Source organism: Carettochelys insculpta, chromosome 1 (assembly GCF_033958435.1).
Source record: "Carettochelys insculpta isolate YL-2023 chromosome 1, ASM3395843v1, whole genome shotgun sequence".
Classification (NCBI taxonomy): domain Eukaryota; kingdom Metazoa; phylum Chordata; order Testudines; family Carettochelyidae; genus Carettochelys; species Carettochelys insculpta.
Genome location: NC_134137.1, coordinates 140,913,686 through 140,934,891, shown reverse-complemented (window position 1 = coordinate 140,934,891; position 21,206 = coordinate 140,913,686). Strand labels below are relative to the sequence as shown.

At 40.5% G+C, this 21,206-nt stretch overlaps 1 protein-coding gene across 1 annotated transcript in view; it reads left to right on the top strand.

The window, feature by feature from the left end:
* The first annotated feature begins 1,764 nt into the window (after positions 1–1,764).
* NLGN4X (neuroligin 4 X-linked) overlaps positions 1,765–21,206 on the top strand; it is a 264,063-nt gene continuing 244,621 nt past the window's right edge. Inside the window, exon 1 of the mRNA XM_074983331.1 lies at positions 1,765–1,914. The gene's annotated coding sequence lies outside the window, so the exon portion shown is untranslated. The remainder of the gene's footprint in view (positions 1,915–21,206) is intronic.

The following is a 21,206-nucleotide window of genomic DNA, read 5'->3' as shown; positions in this document are numbered from 1 at the left end:
ACAAAAGATTATATCTTTTCAATAATGAGTCAAACTTTTCCATTAATTGAGTAGTGTGGCTGGTGGTACATTCTTGGAAGTCTCATTAAAAAAATAATACAATTCACTTGCATGAGCACCTGTTTAAGAGTTACTTAAAAAAGTAAATAAAAAGACATAATGAAATAATGTAATGATCTTTTGACACAAAAGAAGAGGATTTCTGTGCACAAACTGGTTAATGTGTCTACTGCATCCATTAAAATGTGTTGTCCAAGTCATTCTGAGTATACTTGTACGTAGTTTTAATTTGAATCACATTTAAAAACACAGCATTCCTTTTATGATGTGATGTTGCAGGAGCTCTGTAACAGAAAAGATGCATAACTAGTCCAACAGTTTTCTGTTAGATCCTGAATTGAAGATTCTATAGTGCCCATTGTCACTTAAAACAGCGGAGTAGGAATGTTAACACCAATATTGTAGACAAATTCCAGTTCTGAGAAAGCAGGATACACTCTGCTTGAATTTAGTAGTCTGATATAATCAGCTATGGAAGAACAAATAGAGTCTTGAACTAGACAGCCTGATTATCTGGTATTTTAGGGTATCAAAAGTATCTGGCATTTCTAAAATATCACTTTGTTTTTTAATTTGAAACCTCTCCCACGTGCACGTTTGACTTCTTGTTTCAATGTATGAAAAAAGTTCAACACCTTTTTCACACTGTCATTTTCTTGCTGCAAAGGTCAGTGTGGAACTTTCCAAATTTCATCTGGTTTCAGTGCCCATTACCACCTTCCAAGCCCTGTATTGTGGTGAGCCATCAGTGCCACTCTTATGTTGACTAGAGGGAGTCACTACAGAGTGAAGCACAGCATATGGGTTTCCAGGATTCAGCTTACACCCCTGTGCACAGCTGCGTCCCTTTGATGAGCTAAAACGTGAGACACAGGAAGTGAATCTGAGACTCTTGGTTGTACCAGCACTAAACACAGTGCTACTTATCCAGCCCTTGCACTTGACTGTCAAAATAATATTTCTGATCATCAAAACATTCATGTTACACCTTTTAGAAAAATATACACACCACAGAAATATATGTGCACTGAGTAAATAGGCACTGTGCTGTCATAATTTGGAGAGGCAGCAGCCGGGGAACGTTAAACAGGCAAGTTAATATAGGTAAGTTGGGTAACCATAGACGAGTTCCCCGCTGCCTCTTTAAACATTACTCAACATTATAACAAGCTGGGATTTAATGGTTTAAAAAAATGGACTTGTGTAGGTTGCTGGAATAGAAACAAAAATGCAATAGCCCTATTGCCGTGATTTGCATCTATGTTTTTATTTCTACACGTTTAAAATACCCACCTGTTCAACCATACAGGTACCCTGGACAATTTTGCTACAGCTGGTTTGCAGTAGAGTTAGATGCTCTTTGCATTAGGTTGTAGATGTGGATACGGTTTCTGTAGTGATGGGGCAGACTGCAGAGATCTATTGGCTGCTGGCTTTGTAAATTTCATTCAGTTTGGTCCAATAGCAGAAGGAGAGAGACTGGTACAGCCTGGACCTCTCTCTCTCTTCAATCTCTCTTTTCCTTGCAGATCAGTCTCTCTCCCTGTCTCTGCATAGGCAATCAGAGCTCTTACAAACCCAACTCTCCCTCTTGCACTGATTCGCAATTTTCTTGCCGAATGTAGGTCGTTTGCAACCGCCAGCACCGGCTGCCTCCAAACCCAGCGCCGCCGTTGCTTTTTTTATGTTTATTTTTTGTGGCCGTTGAATTCCTTTGGACAAGAAAATCGCGTTGGATTCCAAAAAGCAGAGGGGAGCCGGGGTCGAAGAATTCATGTTGTCTGCTATCTTGTCAGGATTCCCTGGGTGAATCTAGCGGAGGGGAAAGGAGCTCGGTGCGGCTCTCGCGTTAAGGTAGGTACAGCGAATGGAAGGTTTGGGTTCACGCTCATTTTTGCGGGGGCTTGCAGTGAATACTGGGGCAGAGGGTGCTCAGGTTGCTGCAGTCGTTTATGCTTTTACTTTCCCCATCCTTTCCAAGGCGCTACTTTTTCTCCCTGTCCTGTCCCCCATCACAGACGAGCTGCGTGTCATCTGTGCGGCCACAGACCGCGAATTTGGCTTGCAGAGGAGCATCGGGTGCTCGGGGGCGGTTTGCTGCAATCAGCTTTTTGAAAAGGCTCCGGGGCTCTCTGTGAGATGTTTACAAAGTAGCTCTGTCGAGCAGACAAATAAACAGAAGTGTGTGTGTGTGTGTGTGTGTGAGAGAGAGAGAGGGTGTGATGGGGAGGGGGATCGCGTGTGTGTATGTGTGTGAGAGAGATGGGAAGGGGGGTTGTGTGTGTGTGTGTGAGAGAGAGAGAGAGATGGAGGGGGCGGTCGTGTGTGTGTGTGATGGGGAGGGGGGATCGCGCGTGTGTGAGAGAGAGAGAGAGGTGGGGCGGGGGGATCTGCAGTACCGGGAGAGAGAAAGAGCAAAGCTCCTCTTGCCGCGAACGAGGAGCTCGCTCCCAGGCAGGGGAAGCAGCAGGACCTCCCGCGGGCGCCGGGGTGGCGAGGGAACTGCAGCCCCGGCACGCAGGGCTGGGGCGAAGGTCCCTGGGCGCCCCCCCCGTTCGTCCCCCCCACCGCTGGAGAGAGTCACTCGCTGGCCTGCTGCGGCTGGTAAATGCCTGCTTTGTGCTGCATGGCTGCCCGCACGTGATGGCCGGGAGCCTGGCGCTCGCGGGGGAGCTGGGGGGGGGCGGGGGTGCAAACGAAGCCAGTAGCCGCCTGGAGGGGCCGAGGGCGGGGCCGGCGCTCTGTGTGGGTGTGGGTGGAGGTGGGGGGCTGTGTTTCTCGCGGCCCCGCTGGGCACCCGGGACGGTGCAGCTGCCGCCCGGCCCCGCGCTCCGCTGGGAAGTTGGGGACCGCAGAGCGGCTGCTTCCCGCTCCCCCGGGGCTGCCCCCGGCCGCCCACCGCCCGCACTGCAGCGCCCCGCCCCGCCGCCGGGTGCCGCGCGGGCTGAGCTCCCCCTCCGGCGGCAGGGCAGCCGCCAACTTCAGCCTCCCCCTCCCTCCCGCCGCCCCCGGGGGCTGCGGCGCTTGGCTGGGGGCGCGCGGAGAGGGAGCCCCGCCCCCTCCCCGCTGCAGCCAGGTCCCCCCCCTCCCCAGGATCAACCCCTCCCCAGGATCAACCCCTCCCCGGCACTGCCCAGCGCAGCGGATGTGGGGCTGGGGGTGTAACCCCCCGCCCAACCCCCGCGCTCAGCAGCTCCGCTCCCGCCCCCGCAATGCCGGCAAGTTCCGTCCTCCCTCGGCCTGGGCTGCCCGGCGCCCCCGGCCCGCAGGCGGGGCTGCCTCGTGTGTGTCTGTGTCAGCCTCAGCCCCGCTCCCGGGCCCCAGCTCCTCGCCAGGACTGCAGAGCGCTCCATGGGCCCCCTGGCTGCGAGCCCGGGCCTGCCCCCTGCAGCTGCCTCTTGGGCCTGGGCACTTCTCCGGCCACCTAGCCCAGTCCTGGCCGAGGAGCTCACACCCAGCTCGGGGTACCAGGGCCCTTCTTTCCAGCTGGGCTGGGTTCCCTTTTGCTGATCCTGCCCCCAGCCTCTAGCTGCTGCGGGCTTCACAAGTGGTGGTTCCTCTGTTTTCCAGGAAAGAGCCTCCTCCACCTTTGGTGCTGGGATTCGCTGATCGGAGGCTACACTGGAGTTATTGTTATAGTTTATTGTGATATTTTCTCCCGTACAGGCAAGGAAATTATTTAGGGAGAACAAGAGGAGGAAAATAAAGAAACCCAAGAGATAAGTTAATTATCTCTGCTGTGGGCCTACCCCTTTCTTCATAAAAGAAGCTAGTAGTAATAGAACTCTTATCTCTCTCTGAAACTAAGCTAATTTTAATATTAGGCAGGGGGAAAAATAAGTTTATGGAAACAAGCAGGTGCTGTTCTTGCAAGAAAATTCCACAAGGTGGTAGTGTGGACACTTCCTAGTGACTTTTTAAATTTTATTTGTGAGATTTGGTCAATTGCTTGAAACGTTTTATTTCCCTGTATCCCAGTTCTGTAGCCAAGAAGTCCAACCGCATGAGAGCATGTATGTTTTAAAACTACAAAATCATGCTTGATTTAAAGTGGTTTAACAGCCAGGAAGCATTTCCTACTTTTAGTTTGTCTCCTTTGCTGAGTTCAGAAATGGTTTTAAAGAAAAGTTTTCACTTATGTTAGTCTGGGGTTTGTAAAACGTGCAGAATCTGGATGTGCTTGAGACAAAGTGACAGCAATTTCTGTCAAAGTAGGCTAGTAGAATGAAATGTGAAAGTCCTGTGTATTTTATTAGATAGATCACGTTTGCCATTAAACTGTAGCAGTCCTGATAAATCAGTAAGCAGAGACTGATGTAGCCATTTAATCTTACACTACCGGCTTCAGGGTTTTTTTACTCCATGGGCTTTACCAGGGGTATTGATATTTGCTATAACCACAGTTATGTAAGCAAATGTTCCTCTTTTGATGCTTTGTATTTAAAAAGCAAGAATCATTTGTTGACTTCATAGTCATGCATTGTGGGAAAAAATCTTTACATCTAGGCAGCATTTTGACACCAAATGATTAGTAATATTAGGAGTGTGTGTCTGTAAGAGGGAAGAGGGATGGAAATGCAAGGGCAAATGGATTAAATTGTTACAAGTTCCACTAAAGGAACATCCTCTGTGTGTCTGTATGTGAAAAAAAATATATATACATCAATGTAGCATGGATTTTTCTGCAAATTAAATCATTTCGCATTGGAGAAAGGGTGGTAATATGCAAATTGTGTTTATTGTTGTAAGCCATTTAAAATCTTTTGGTAGTCTTACTTTAAGAAACTAACTTTTTGGGCGGGGGGGTTACCATGGAAAGTTTATAATCACTATCATATATTGTAATTCAGTGGATGAAAAAACTCACATTTACATAGGTGGGCAATGTCAATTAATCTTTCATTGTATTTTCATTGTCTTATGGAAAATATGTCTGTCACATCTTTTCTTATTTTATAGAACTCTCTATACATATGCCCATGAGGAGAGCTGGCATAATCCTCAACAGTTTTGCTGCTAGATACAGGGTTGCGTACTTTTAGTTACAAATCTATTCCAACTAATTATTAGATATGATAGGTATGAAAAGGTACTATGAATGTGTTGAGCTATCAGTAGTTAATTTCTGCAAGCAAAATGTTTTCATAGTTTTAGAACAGCACATTTCATGACAATGTATTTTATGATATCTATAATTCTTGCATACTGGTTCTTAGCAACTGAGAATTATTTGTACTTTGTTTACAAGTCTCATTAGTTTTTTTTTTTCTTCAACTACAGTCAGTGTGTTTTTATTTGGGGCATACCAGGTATCATAACTGAAACTGTATGTTGGGCATTCAAACTGTGTTTCTTTGATACTGCTGTTCATATAGAGCCTGATCCAAAGCCCATTTAAACTAGTGAGAATTTTCCATTGATTTCAGAGGGCTTTAAATCAAGTTCACAGACTTTATTTTGTTGTCTGCATAGGATTTCTAGCATGTCAAAATGCTAACAGATTTCATAGAAACTGATGACTTGCCAGTTACTCCTATAAATTGTAATATTACATCACAAAGTCAAATATTAAAAAAATGCCAGTACATAGTTTGTAAACACAAAAAATCTTTTAAGCATTATGGAAAGTGAATAGGATATTATTTCTTCTGTGTCACAATGCAGAGTGATCAGTTAAGACAATTCTTGTTAGAAAATATAAAATAATAATAATAATAACCCTTCTCAATAAAACTATTAAATAAAATAGGACAATTAGATATTGGATTAAAACATGATAATTGACAAATGGGAAAAATTTCCAAAGGATCTATGCTCAAAGCTGTGTTCTCACAAATGCTGTTTTGAGCCTGTTTAGACAGACTAGTGATCTTGAACAAGCCATTTGACTCAAAGGAATAGTGATAAAGCGTTTGTCAAAAATGGCTGTCTTAATATGCAAATTCCATCTGAAGGTCATTAATGGACAGAAAGTAAGGGAAGAGGCAGAAGGAGGAGCTGCTTGATTGAAATGTAAATTAAGAAATTGTATGGAAAAATGCTTTGTTTAACAAGAAACAGTAATTGAGCACCGCATAAAGGTGTGTACTTCTGCTTTTGACAGGTTCTCAATATGGCCTCCCCTTGGCTTTTCAAAGAAGCATGCTGTTCTTTGACAGCTGAATCACACAGTGTCAGGAACAAATCCACCTGGGTGGGACAGGAAAGCATCATTCTGTAAACAGCATAGGAGTTTAGTCACTGAGCTGTTTGAAGACTTGTCACCAGGCACAAGTGTTGAAAATCTCTTTTGTGTGACCAAGAATCATAACAAATGCACACCAGACTGTGGATCTAAAAGGAGAAAAACCTAATAAAACTCAAGAATAAACATGAGGCTGGCAATGAGCCACTCACCTCAGTGGGACTCTCATTTCAAACCGCAGCTAGTCTCTGTCACAGTTCAGCTCAGGTGTGCTCAAGCAATGTTTGTAAAGCGTTTATATTTCGAGCCGTTTTGATCCCTATGTCTGACAGGGTTGTGTACTCAGCTCTGTCACCTTTTAATAGTTCTATTCGGTTTGGTTTAATAGTCCAGACCTGAACTTCAAGGAAAAAATGCTTGCTGGTTTGGGGGAAAAAAAAGAAAAGAAAAATTTTGCTGTCTCTGTTCCTCAAAATGATAGAAATGATAGGTGACAAATATCCATTTTCCATAATCTGAAAGTTGAGTGGGGGTGAGAAAAACTTAAAATGTATAGGTGGGAAAAAACAGTGGGTTCAATTCATAGGAAAAAAATCATTTTTTATAAGATTTCAAATCTCCCTAATTATATATAGATTAGATTGGGAGGAAAACATTTTTGGATTGTTATATTTAAAATAAAGTTTATATTGAGCCGTATGATTTATGACTTACTACCATAGCATTTGTCATTATAGAAACAGTAATAACTTCTTCAGTAGATGTTGCCTTCCCCAGTTACATCTGTATTAGGATTTGACCACTACAATAGCTTATTCAAATGGAATATATATGTCACATAATGTCACATAATGAAATAAAACCTAACCAGAAATGTTCAGGTGCACATTATAGTACTCTATCTAAAAATGGGTGCTAATAATTGAGATCCCCTTCTACAGCTCTTACAGTCTTCTATGCTCTGCTTTGAGCCCACACACCACATGCTAGGACATGTTTTAGCAAATGTATTCATAGCCTGTGTAAGATGGTGTTACTTTCTAGGCTGATCTTTCCATTTTCACTTTATGTGTACATTGAGATTTGCATTTTGAGATTATTGAACCTTTGGGAAGAGGTAAGCTTCGAAAATTAATGGAACGTTTATTAGAAGAATATTACAGAAATTATCATGCTAGAATGAGCATTGCAGTCTGCAAACTCCAAGGAAGGGAGAATAACCTGTATGACCTACCATTATTAAAATGACTTTCTAAAAAGGAATCATAATGTAATTATTTTTGGGATCTGGGTTAGAATGTATCAAGGCCATATTGGAAAGTGATGGACATATTAGGTAGAATAACATATTTTTTTATAATGAGATGATTAGGAGGGGACAGATAGTAAAAATAAGTAGTTTTAGAAATGAACTGATGGGTTATGTTGAGTTATGAAATTATTAATCTGATAAATATTGTATTCTACATATCACAGTGTGATGTAACTCATCTTTTATTTACTACTCTGTATAGCCACTTTCATGTTCTCTAAATGTATTTTCATATTAGTTATAATAAATGAAACAGCCATTTCATTGCTTTATTAATTATAATCTATGGATTGGCAAGTATTTAAAGCTATAATAATTGTATTATCATAAGTTAGTAGCTAAATAGATTTCTCTAAGCGCTTCATTCAGATTTGCATTTGTTCAATATGAATATGCAATGAAAAAATATGTAAATCATTCCTCATTTCAAAGATTGTACATTTCCAGCAACAGTGACCCTTTTTTTCTTTTGCCACAAATGGAGGTACACCTCTTCCATCCCAAACTCAAAGAATATGCGAGGCCAGTAGGTCAATCAAAACAAAGCCTTTTTGCCTCATGGTTATAGATTTTAGTTAGGCTGTCTAACATTTAAGGATTTTGACATCAGTCATCCCTGTTGCATTTGGGCACTAAGCAGACATAGCCAGAAAGTGGGCATGAAGTCAGCAGGTTTGCTCAAATAATTTGTAGACTTTGTTCCAATGCTGTTCTAGTCAGTGATCATGCCAAATCAGGTAGTGCCAGCTGTGTTGATTGTTGCCATCATGTGGCAGTTTTATCATATGTGTGGCAAACAAAGACATAGGTTAAAAGCACCAAACTCACTTTCACTTTTGCATAAAGTTACATTTGGGCCCTCTGAAAATGAGAAAAGGCAATTAACCTGTTCTGTAAGTCATTGTCCTCTCTTTAGATATGCCATATATGGAAATGCCCAGGAACTACTAAAGCATGAGTTAAATTTCCCTGAAAAGATTTTTCACTAATTTTAAACTCCTTGTTCCATAAATAAACACCTTGTAATAACTGTAAAAAACATTTTAACTGCTCCAAGACAGAATTCACTGATGCAGGTGTTGATCAGTGCTATGTACTTTTTGATTATCTACAAATTATGATTTATATATCGAATTTGCTGCCCTAAAATACAAAACTGTTTTGAGCTGCCAAAATATTCTGTAAGCTAGGAAAAAAAACTGATAGCTGTGTTGTCAAATCAACAAATTGGAAGTGCCACATTCATTTCTTGTGTAGTTTTTATGTTCATTTGATGCTGATATTTACACCAAACCTTTTGGTTCTAAGTAATGTTGAAACTTGTGAAGGAAAAGTTGCAGATTCATTTATTTAGGAGAAGTAACACTTATTGGCTGCAGGGTGCAACTTGTAGAGGGCTGCTGTATTCTCTAGTACACTTAGACCTTACCCTGAAGTCACAAATGTTGCAATTGGACATTTGAGAATTCTTTGTCTTGAAATAAATGAATAAATATCCATCTTTAGCCCCTATTATCTCTATTCTTTTCTTTACTGGATGTAGGATAGGCCATCAACATAATTAAGATTAGCATTGTGGGGCTGATCCAAAATCCAAAAATAAGTCAATGGAGACTCCTGGAAAATCCAGTGGATGTTGAAGAATATTTGAGTAAAATATACAGGTTCCCAAAGTTTAGAGGGACTTTGCTGGGTGGGGTTTAATCTTCACTCATTAAAATGCTTCCAAGTCCATCCTTTCAAAGATTAGAAAAAATTCTGTTCTCTCGAACAGCTCATTTATGCAAAATCAATCCCTCTTACAGAAAGCTATTATAAAGGAACAGGACATGAAGATGCAGGGAGCCATAAATTTCACTAGCCTGCAAAGTATTGACGGTTCAGATACCTTGGGCCATATATTATCCTCGTTCTGCATTTAAAACTTTTGTTATTTGTTGCTCTAATATTAATAATAAGCATTACTTTTTAGCAGGTGCTATAACTTTGCACCATGTCTCACTGAGGTTTGTTTATAATAAAACACATGGAGCCTGGAGAACTGATCCATTGGTAAATAAATTGGAACACTGCTGCAATGCTTCTACTAGCAGGGTTTTGCCTTACTTTCACACAAGTGCTGCTCCACAATGTTGCTTTTCCTGAGCACCCCCTTCTACAGTAGCTTACGTGAAATTTTGAAAAACTTTCTAGCATCATATAAAACCATTGCAGAAGGGGTGAAACTCTACTGGGAATCTGGCAATATCTGTCATTTCTATTTTCATAGTTGTCAAAATGGAGAACAGAGAATCTGATCTTGCTCCTTGCTTAAAACGATTTCTTCTCAGTGTCTGGGACTGGAGATGTCTCAGGCATCTGGAGTAAGGGCATTGTGTCAGTAATCCTGTAGAGCCCAAGAATGAGATACCAGCAGTTAATGGATTTATTGCTTCTGTATTTGTTTCTCTTACCCAACATCATCAGTAAATGACTCAGTATAGTCATTCAAGAACTTGCTAACCAGCTCATGTGCTCTCTCCTGTATGTCATCTGTATAAGAACTGAGTGTTAGGACAGAGTAGTGTGCTTTAGGCCTGGGATGGTCAGTAACAGCTCATTACTAATGAAATTATTATAATATCTGCCTGTTACAGTTTGTGTCATGTATGCGAAAGCAAAGAAGAGTTCTTCATACACTGTGGAGTTAGGAAGCTGTAGGACTTGCAGCAAATTATATACAGCTGGACAGATAAGATGTGACACTGGAGGCTGTAAATTATATTAACGCAGCCTGCAGTAGGTCTGCTGCCCAAATTAGGAATGCTGAGTGCACAGAGTTCCAAAGAGCAGGTGGAGAACTGAGGGATGGATGATGCAGATCTCTGATTTTGACAGATCAAGTATTAGCAATTGGCACCACTGAAAACTAGCGTCATTCTGAGGGTGGAGAATATTGCCCCATTGAGTAGACAGACATGTATTGTTCTGATCTCTGTGATGACAATTTGTGAGGTGAGTGACTTACAGTGGACAGTATTGTGAATATACAGCTACAGTGTTAAGAGCTGATAATTGTTATGAAAGATCTTTGTTTGCTTTATTGGTATGCTAAGGTTTTTTTAAGTTCTTATATTTTTCCCCACAGTTGATATGTGATTTGTATTAACTGGATTAAGGGATTGAAAGAGAAAAGAATTATGTTTCCTGAAATAGAATTATAGCATATTTAATGTACTGTTTACACATGCACTTTATTTTGACAAGTTATCTATTAGAGACACAATCATGCAGGCCAACTGGCTTGTGTAACTAAGGCAAAGGGGTAAATTACAAGGAAAGTAAGATATGTATAATACAGGAATGGAAAATGGATGTTTTGCACGTCAAACATGGATTTCATTGGTTCTAGAGGAGGGTTGGAACACTGTTGCAATGCAGAAGGAGGACATAGGGAGATAGTACATACCAGTGTGTGCTATTATCCCACATCCAACTTATTTTGGCACACTGGCACAAGCATAGGTGAAAGGGCCTATTGCAGGGGCACCTGCACCATTTTCATTTGCATCTTTGTGGAGTTTTAAACTGTTTCCTTTTGGATCCAAAGTCTTGTTTCCCGGTTGCTCATGACATAGACCATTTTAAAGGAATTGTCTTTCAAAAGCAGTGTTGTTTTTTTTTCCTCTAGAGACCAAATGTGATCAGAATCCCATTGTATTTTCCTCACAAACAATTTTGTCTATTTTCTTTTCCTTGCCTCAAGTTAGACAGCTATTTCACCATCCTTGATCCCATGAGCTCCCTTGCTTGCTTTTGGTGTTTCTAGGTGTAATCCTCACCACAATAATGAAACATTCACAATTAAAGGGTTAAAAGCCATAGCGCTGACTAATTCTTGTGTGTACCAAATAATGTAATAAAAATAGAAATGTCTGTTCTGTTTTGAATTGCAGTGCCTTTTTGGAACTGAACACAGTAAAGATATAGTGTGAGACTTTCTTCACAAACATAAAAAAATATGTGCAGGTCTGCAGGGTCAGGAGGAGAAGGAAAATGGGCAGTGAAGAAGGGAGGTGGTGGAGAAAATTAATTGAGATGTTTGCCTGGTTTCACTACTTGCATGTGGTGCTTGGGCACAAACAGCATGGACTGTATACTGATTCTTCTGTCAATAAATGTGTTTACTCTCAGTCTATCAGAAGGGTTTTTAGTGCATAGCAGATAGATAACAACAAGCTATTAAACAGGTGTCCTGATGTGATGTAAGGTTTGAGAGATATATGTAACATAAATATTTGGTCCATAGTAACCTACATCAATATTTTTTCTTTCTACATTCACTACATTGTCTTCTGTTGGTTCCTTGACTATCTACTATTTAACTATGCTAGAAAGTTCACCATTTGCTGGATATAGGGGGACATGCAACCAAGCCTGGAGATGCTGAACTTCCTAAAGTTTGGGAGAACTAAGCCTATTGGCTGCAGGAAGAAGGAACTTCTCTGAAGGAGGAATGATGAAGATGGAGCATGTTAGGCTGAATCTATCCCCAGCAGTTTTACAAGGACATGGAAGATATTACAACCTGGAAGATATTTCTTCTGGCTCAACAGTCTTCTGTAAATTAATTCTTCTGCAAACTCAGTTCTGTTTGGTACATATTAGAGTGGAGGGCTCCTTTTGCTCCTATTTAATATGGATGCTGTTCTGTCAGATATGGATTCTCTTTGGATTCTCCAAAGAGGTTATGGGATCTCAAGATGATCTCTTGTATCTCCTGTTCTGGCTCCTCATTTCTAATGTCTAGCTTGGCCATGGAACTGGCATTTTTATTATTCATCACTCTAGGTTGTGTGACTACCTGTTCACTAGTTAGAGGCTGTGACCCCGTGGCGTGTTCCAGATATATAAAGGGGCCTTGCAGGAGAGTTAGGACATAAAATTTCTCTCATGAAAATGGTGGGAAAGAGAGAGCAGAGCATGGGGATGAGATGGGAAGTGACAGACAATGGGATGTTAATCATAAAGCCTCAGAATTAAGTGCAAGGAGCTTGAACAGAAAGACTTAGAAAACTTGAGAAATGGGGTGGTGTTCAAGATGTTAGCAGAGGAAGATTATTTTTGAAACTGAAAGTCGGATTGTAGTGGGAGATTAATCATGAAGAGGATGTTACAGTAGCAAATATAAGACCGAAACATGGGTTTTAATAATGGGAGCTCCTCCAACCCATCTGTGGAAGCACATGGCTCTTAGTACCAACACAACTCCACAGAATATTTAGGAACCCAGCACTGTCTGCCTGGCAGGTTTTAATCCTCTGAAACCATAAAAGCTATTTTTCTTTTGAACAGTGATTTAGTACATATTTCTTAGCTCAAGCTCCTATTTAAAAAATAATCACAACTCCCACACGGGTAGTTCTTCTTTTGTAATGAAGCAACTTCCAAATGTTCCATAGCTAAAAATGTTTCTGTTTAGAAATGTTTTTCCTTGTAACTCATTTTTTCCTAACAAGTATAATAAATCACCTCTTATGCTCTTTTGGTTCAGTTATTATTTGCAACATGACAAAATGAGCTGTAGCGAAAAACAACTGAGGGAAATGGGAAATATATGCAGCATCTCTTTTTGAGGAAATTTGGTTTTGTTATGTAAGAGCAAGTTTATTGAAACTATGTGGGCTTTGATAGGTCCACCATTGGTACAGAAAAATTTGGAAATAAAACCTAAAGAAAAAGAAAAATACCTGAATCCCACTCATACACCACTCATAGACACTAATTTAATAACTAATGAGGAGTTCATGCAGCTGCACTGTAGCTCTCACAGAAACTTTCTGGCTGTGTCTACACTACCATCTTCCTTCAAAGGAAGGATGGTAATTAGGATGTTGGGAGTTTACTAATGAAGTGCTGTCATGCATAGACAGCACTTCATTAAACAAATTCCGCCCCCACGGCAACTTCTAAGTTTTAAACTTCGAAGTACCGGCACGCGTCTAGCCGCGGTGCACCTGCCGGTACTTTGAAGTGCTGGGGCAACTTTTGAGGAGTAAGGGGACTTCGAAGTTGCTCCGGCACTTCCAAGTTCCGGCGGGTGCACCGTGGCTAGATGCGTGCTGGTACTTCGAAGTTTAAAACATCGAAGTTGCCACGGGGGAGGAATTTGCTTAGTGAAGTGCTGCCTATGCACCGTGGCACTTCATTAGTAAACTGCTAACACCCTAATTACCATCCTTTCTTCCAAGGAAGGTGGTAGTGTAGACAAGCCCTCTGAGTTATTTCTTATTTATGAGACTCTGTTTTCCCCCTCACTTTTTAAAACAACATCCACTGAACCAAAAGTGTCTGTTTTAAAACACGGGACAGAGGTTTTGTGGCTCAGGACATGGGTTCAGGAACAATTTTTATAGTGAAGATTCTGCTTGTGGAAACCATGTTTTTGGTGTTTGTTATTATTACTTCAAGCTAGGGGTTTCAGGAGCACCCCAAGCAATCCTAGTTACAGCAGCACTAGTTAGGGGAAAATCTCATGCAGGGATTTTCAGAATGTACAAGAAACTTCATATGCACTCATTCATTTCTTTAATAAGTGAATTTGCCCTATGCATAGTACTGCATATGATCTGAACTATACATTATTTTCCAAGCAGTTATGGTGCTCTAAATATAATATAATATAATATAATATAATATAATGCCTGACTGAGCTTGTATTAGTGCTAGTTTTACACCAGTATGAATCCAATCTGATATATGTAATATGTATATAGAGTTAAAAAAGGACATTTAGGCCCTATAAATATCCATCAAGCTATTTGTGCCCTTCATTTGCAATTAGTAATTCACAGTGCATAGTATGCTTTTTTGTTGATGTAAAGTGCATCTGTTTTTTAGTAAAGGAAATTCTTTTGTAGACTATGCATTAAAATTGCTTACTAACCACATGTTTCTCCCAGTGCATGTGAGTGGAATGGCCCATCACAAATTCTTGTACCTGCATTACCCTTTTTGATACAGTGACATTAGGAAGCCACGAGAAGGCAAGGATACAAGTAAAGGGTGAAATCAGTTCCTTGAAGCATGAGTCCCATTTTAGTGAATAATGTGCTGAAACACAATTGTAATTCTGCAAACAAATCATATCAGTTTTCTAAGGTACACCCTCTCTTTAAACGTACTTTGTCCATGAGTAATTTTTATTAAATATTAGCAATTCTTTTCCTCTTGGTAACTTTTTGCATTTTTAATTCTTATTTTAAGTGATATAAATTCCTACTGTGAGCTAATTTCCAATATATATTCACCTTTCATTTTTATCTGGGTAGAAGTTTCGTGTGTAGGTGGATGAAATGCATTTAAATAGCGAAAAAATTCCCATGACAACCTGTTTTATTGCCTTGTACAGATCTGTTTTTCTGCTCTGACACGCATCAGGATTGATTATTTATGGTACACACTCTTTGTAAATAAATGAGCACTGAATTTCAGGTAAGTTAGAAATCCCAGCAACTGTACTCAGGAGTACGTTTCTATTAAAAATAAAAAAAGGCTTGCTTGGCTGCAAGATTATTCAATTTGCAGAGGAATATTTTGTCTTCATTAGTGTGCAGAAGGAATGTTTGCAAAGATCTATAACAATAAATACAGAAATTGAATGGTAAGAGTGCAAAGTTAAATGGATGTATCCAACCCTTTGATTGATTTAGAGAGTCCTTAGTTCAACATTCTCTTTTAAAAAATCACCTTTTATTCTGTGTTGCATTCAGCTTGGGAGGGAGGATAACCTCACAGATGTTTTTCTGTTACCTAAGTTGAAAGCTGTTATAACATTATAACACATAGCAGCCCGAGAGATTTCATGTTTCATCATAGTATCAACCATGTTTTAATAAAAAATTGTATGAAAGATCACCCTTCCCCCTCCTATTCATTACACAGTAGGGCAGATTTTTCCAGCCTCTTAATTTAGGAATCAATTTTCAGAAAAGTTCAGCATGCAATTAGACACCTGTCACCCATTGGTTAAGAGGGTAAGTGCAGAGTAAGGGAACCCTAGCCTCATCTTAGATTCTGTATAAAGCTACCTATGGAATTTGCTTTCCGGTGGTCTATGTTGTGGTGGCCAGACGTGCACTTTAGAACTCTTTCCTATCTGGTAGGCACATATTAGTTGTTCCAAGTGGATGCTTTTACTGACCTCAGGAAAAACTGTTTGGATTTTAATAGTTCTGCTACTGGGAAAGAAAATGTAGAAAAAATTACAGTGTAAAGCTGGGAGGGGGTTGTAACTGCATAGGAGGATAGGTTCAGAATCCAAAACGAACTGGACAAACTGGAGAAATCATCTGAGGTAAAAAGGATGACATTTAATAAGGACAAATGCAAAGTGCGCCACTTAGGAAGGAACAATCAGCTTCATACATAAAAAATGAGAAACGACCATTTAGGAAGGAGTACTGTGGAAAGGGATTTAGGGGTCACAGTGGACCACAAGCTAAATATGAGTCAACAGTGTGGTGCTGTTGCAAAAAAAAAAAGCAAACGTGATTCTGGGATGCATTAACAGGAGTGCTGAGAGCAAGACATGGGAAGTCATTCTTCCACTCTACTCTGCACTGGTTAGGCCTCAGCTGGAGTATTGTGTCCATTTATGGGCACCACATTTCAAGAAAGATGTGGAAAAATTGGAGAAGGTCCAGAGAAGAGCAGCAAGAGTGATTAAAGGTCTTGAGAATATGAGGTATGAGGGAAGACTGAAGGAACTGGGCTTGTCTAATTTAGAAAAAAGAAGACGTAGGCTGGGTTTATACTAGAGTTTTGTCAATGGAAGTGGCCTTCTGTTGACAAAACCAGGGAGCATCCACATTACAAATGTGTCCTCTTCAGAATCTGTTGACAGAACACAGCACTTTTCCCGGCAGAGGTCTGTCATGACTGTTCAAGGCATAGTGCCTCTGTCAGCAGATTCTGTTGATGAAAATATAGCGTAGATGCTCCCAGGGGCCCTCTGTCAACAGATGGTACTTCTAGTTCACTGGGCAGCCCTGTTGCAGAGCTTCCACTTGGCTGTCGTGTCAACAGAGGGCTGGGCAGTTTGTCTGCTCTCTGTCAACAGAGTGTGTTGAGAGGGGGAGCCTCTATTAGGCATGGATGCATTCTGTTGACAGAGGCTCTGTTGAGAAATATCCGTGGACAGTGACTTCTGTCGACAGAATGCTATAGTGTAGACACAGCCTTAGAGGAGACATGATAGCACTTTTCAAGTACCTAAAAGAGGATTACAAGGAGGAGGGAGAAAAATTTTTCTCCTTGGTCTCTCTGGATAGGACAAGGAGCAATAGGCTTAAACTGCAGCAAGGGAGGTTTAGGTTGGACATTAGGAGAAAATTCCTAACTGTCATGGGGGTTAAACACTGGAATAAATTGCCTAGAGAGGTTGTGGAATCTCCATCTCTGGAGATATTTAAGAACAGGTTAGATAAACATCTATCGGTGATGGTCTAAATGGTGCTTGGTCCTGCCATGAGGGCAGGGGACTGGACTCCATGACCTCTCAAGGTCCGTTCTACTCTAGTGTTCTATGATTTTGTTTTCTTTATCCCACTGGTATGCTTTACTCAGTAGCTGATCTACTAGCTGCTATGCCGTTGCCCATGTGAAATATACACTGTGCCAATATCTCCGTGCTAACACAATTTAAGATAAGGTGCCCATGTTTAATAACACTTATCACTTAACTGTTCAGAGTGCTTTGCAAAATGAAATGATAACTCACAGAGGATCAAAGAGAACACTGAGAGTGTGGGTTATATGCTCAATATTGTGTATGTGTTCCTTATAAGAACCTTGCGTGTGGCCAATCATACATTTTCATGCTGTGGATCTTGTGCACGTATATGAATGGAGCTGATAATGGTGTCAGAGTCTTAGTTATAGATATCTGTGATTTCCTTCTGGTGAAAAAGTGCATCTGATTTTTCCTTTCCAACAAACTATCAGCAGCTCAATGACTGCTATTACCATCTGTTAGTGCCCTGGGCATCCTATTCCCACCTGGTACCTCAACACTTTTTGGACCAGACATCACAGTAATTCACTGTTGTAACTCAAGCAAGTCTTTTGGAATTGTAGTAGTTTGCTTACAGTTTAGGAAGGAGAAGCTGCAGAGCTCTCTCTGTTTCAAAATCTTCCACTGGACTGCGTGTACATATAATGAAAGTTGTCACTTAGAATATCACAGATATGTCTTATCCTCATCTGTGGACACAGTGAAGTGCTATTTGGCTGAACTCATTTAACTCTTTTTTTTTCTCCTGTAAATTTTTCTTTGTTAATGAAGAAGGTACCCAGGGTTTTTTTTTATTATTCTGAGCCTTCACTGCCTGCAATTTTCACACATCCTTAGTTACTTAAAGCAAGAGCCATGTCTGTTGTGAAATTACTGATCGGTATTATCAGCTTCTCTCTCAGGCTGTGGCTACACTGCATCCTAAACTCAAAATAAGATACACAATTTGTACTATGCATATTGCATATTCTATTTTTAGTTTATTATGAAATAGGCTATTTGGGCATTTAGCACTGTCTACACAACTCCTGTTGTCTAAATACTGCACTATTTTGAGGCATCACTTACTCCTCCTGCAACCAGGTGTACAGGTATGCCGAAATACCTCTGCAGTGTAGATATAGCCTTAGTTACAGAAAGGTACTAACCATCTTTAAAGAGGTCCATTTCCTTCTCAGCAAGACAGTTCTGACACTTGCCAATTACTCTCACTTTCATACTGCCCTTTTTCAGGAAGGTGACTGTGTGACTGGTATTCCATTTCTGGGAGAGTTGGATAACTGTTGACATCCTTGGCTCTGGCCTTAATTTGGAGTTAAGCTCATATTTTTCAGGTTTATGAATGATTATGCCAACTGTCCAGTTTGGACTTGTGGACCTCTCAGCAGCTTTTGATGCAGTTTATGGCAATTGGTTGTTTGGTGACAAGAGATCTTTCTGGACTGTCTGGAGCTGTCCTTCAGTGATTCTAATCATGCCTAGAAATCAGGAGGCAATTCTTGATGACAGACATATCAAAAAAAGATATAGAGTATGAAAGTCCTCAATAAATAGCTTACCTTGGACATTGGCCATCAAATGTATGAAGTCTCTGCGAAAACACTTTTTGGCATGTGGTGGAGTATCGTTAGGGTGGGGTTCCTATTACTACTTTATGTAATCTGGATACAGAAGCTCTGTGGTATTCATGAGCTTTTTGTGCTGAGTATTCATAAAGTGGTGGGAGGGGGCAGAATTTGTCATTGTAGTTAAGATGGTTTCTATCTTAAGTTTTTGTAATAAGTATGTTCTACTGCCACTCTGGCAGCCAGGGCTGAGGTGTGAGAGATCAAACTTCACCATCTGTTTTCAGATTGCTATGTGTACCAAATGAGATAAACATTAGAGTAGATTTAGTCATCTAATGGAAGTCGGTTGGCTGAAGTCACTGTGTGTATCCCATAAAATTACCATAGCTGAGGCACTAATAAAAGTCCTCATGATTCAATAGACTCATATGAAAGAGTTACTGATAACTGGACCTTCTGTGAGGCCAGTCTAGTGGAAATGATGGTAAACTATTTTATTTTTTGAGAAAAAAGTACGTTTCCCATTTCACACAAAAAGATGGTGTGTTTTTACTTCAAGCTTTCAAAAGAAAATAAATCACTTTTGGCTTTGGGGCTATCACAGACACTTTCTGAAACCATTTGTTAAGATTATGATTGAATAAAAATGGGGGTAAAATGAAAGCTTGTATGATTACCGTTATTAATATATGTGTGAGCACAAATGATGCCATGAAAATTTAATTGTTTTGATAATTTTCATGTACTTTTACTTCAGAAAAAATGCCACTCATAAAAAAATGGCCAAACTGACAGTCTTTCATATAGACTAGTCTGTTCCCCACAGATGACAGAGCAGTATAGCCACTTCAGAAATAAATGGTTATTTCCATTCTTGGCCCGCCTGGTGCTTTTCCACATCACCTCGGAAATTAGAATGCTTGCTATGTAGAGAAAATATTTTGGTTTTGCAGGTCGCCAGCCTCTTTGTCTGGTTGGTCATAAAACTAAGAAAAAGGGTACATGAAAGAAACACTGCTTGGCTGTGTCTAGACTAGCCCCCAGCTTCGAAGGGGGCATGGTAATTAGGGTGTCAGGAGATTACTAATGAAGTGCTGTGGTGCACATGCAGCACTTCATTAGGCTAAATCTCCCCAGCGGCAATTTTGAAGTGTGAAACTTCGAAGTGCCAGCTTGTGTGTAGTAGCACGGGCATTTCGAAGTACTCATGGCTGACCCGCAGCTGCATGCAAGCCGGCACTACAAAGTTGCCGTGGGGGAGATTTTGCCTAATGAAATGATGCATATGCACCGCAGCACTTCATTTGTAATCTCCCAACACCGTAATTACGATGCCCCTTCAAAGTTGGGGGCTAGTCTTGACACAGCCCTTTTGACCAACATTAATATTTCACTTTCATGTATCATCTTTGCAGAGGGTAATTTTGAGTTTCTAAATGAAAATAGGTAAGCGCTAATCATGTTTCTTTTAATTTGTGATTTTGAGGTTGTATTGATTTAAAATTTGTATTTAATTAGTATTTAATTATGCACAGTGACCTATGGCTAAGGCAGTATATTAATAAACTTATTTCACTCACAGAACAGGTAAAATAGGTGAGGTAACAATGTATATGGTTCTTTAAATCTGTATATTAGAGCGATCAACATTTCTCAATTTTTTTTAAATTTTTTTAAAGTCCTCTTTTGAATAGTTTTTGTGAACAGTTGTGGAGAGTATCAAATATTGCTACCTTTCAAAGAAAAAAAAATGTCTTTTTGATATTTGAACTGGATATTAAAATTTTACATTTGCTAAAAGCCTGGTTTAAAAAAAAACATTTTGTATTAAATAACTTCTGGGCATGAGGACCTTTTTGGAAAAAATAATGAATAATATTAAAGTTAATTTTCAATAAACACAACATAAAAAATGTATAGTACTGACTCTATCTTGTTGCGAGGGCAAATCGCTTCATCTCCAGCAAATTCTTGGCCTTTCTCTGGGAGTTGCTATAATGAAAATCATGACGGCATGTTTTAGTGATGTAGCTCATTGCCAGTTAGGCTCTGGTTTGAGAATAACATTTCATCATATTTAGGATACTATATAGTGATGGCCTCAGTCTAGTGCAGTATTTCCCACTTGGTGTTTTGTGGAACCCGGGGTTCTGCAAAGTGAAAGTAAGGGTTCTGTGGTCAGGGGTCAGCAACCTGCAGCTCCAGAGCTGCATGTGGCTTAAGGAGTCATTTGCAGCTCTGGACCACCGCTGATTCCTTTGCGTCTCCCTGTGGCTGCTGGCCTTGCTGCCACCGCTGACTCCTCTGTGGCTCCCTGCCCTGCTGCTGGTGGCAGGGGAGTCAGACAGGCCTGCATCATGCTGCGTTGTGCCCTTGGAGGAGCAGCAGAGGTAGGTTCATTCACCATCTTGGGTGAGGTTGCTTGGGCAGGTTTGGGGCTAAAGGGAGTTAAGCCTGGGGATGGGGGAAGGTGGATTTGGGGCTGAGAGAGGTTAAGGGGTTATTAGGAGGTCCACAAAATTCTTTTGA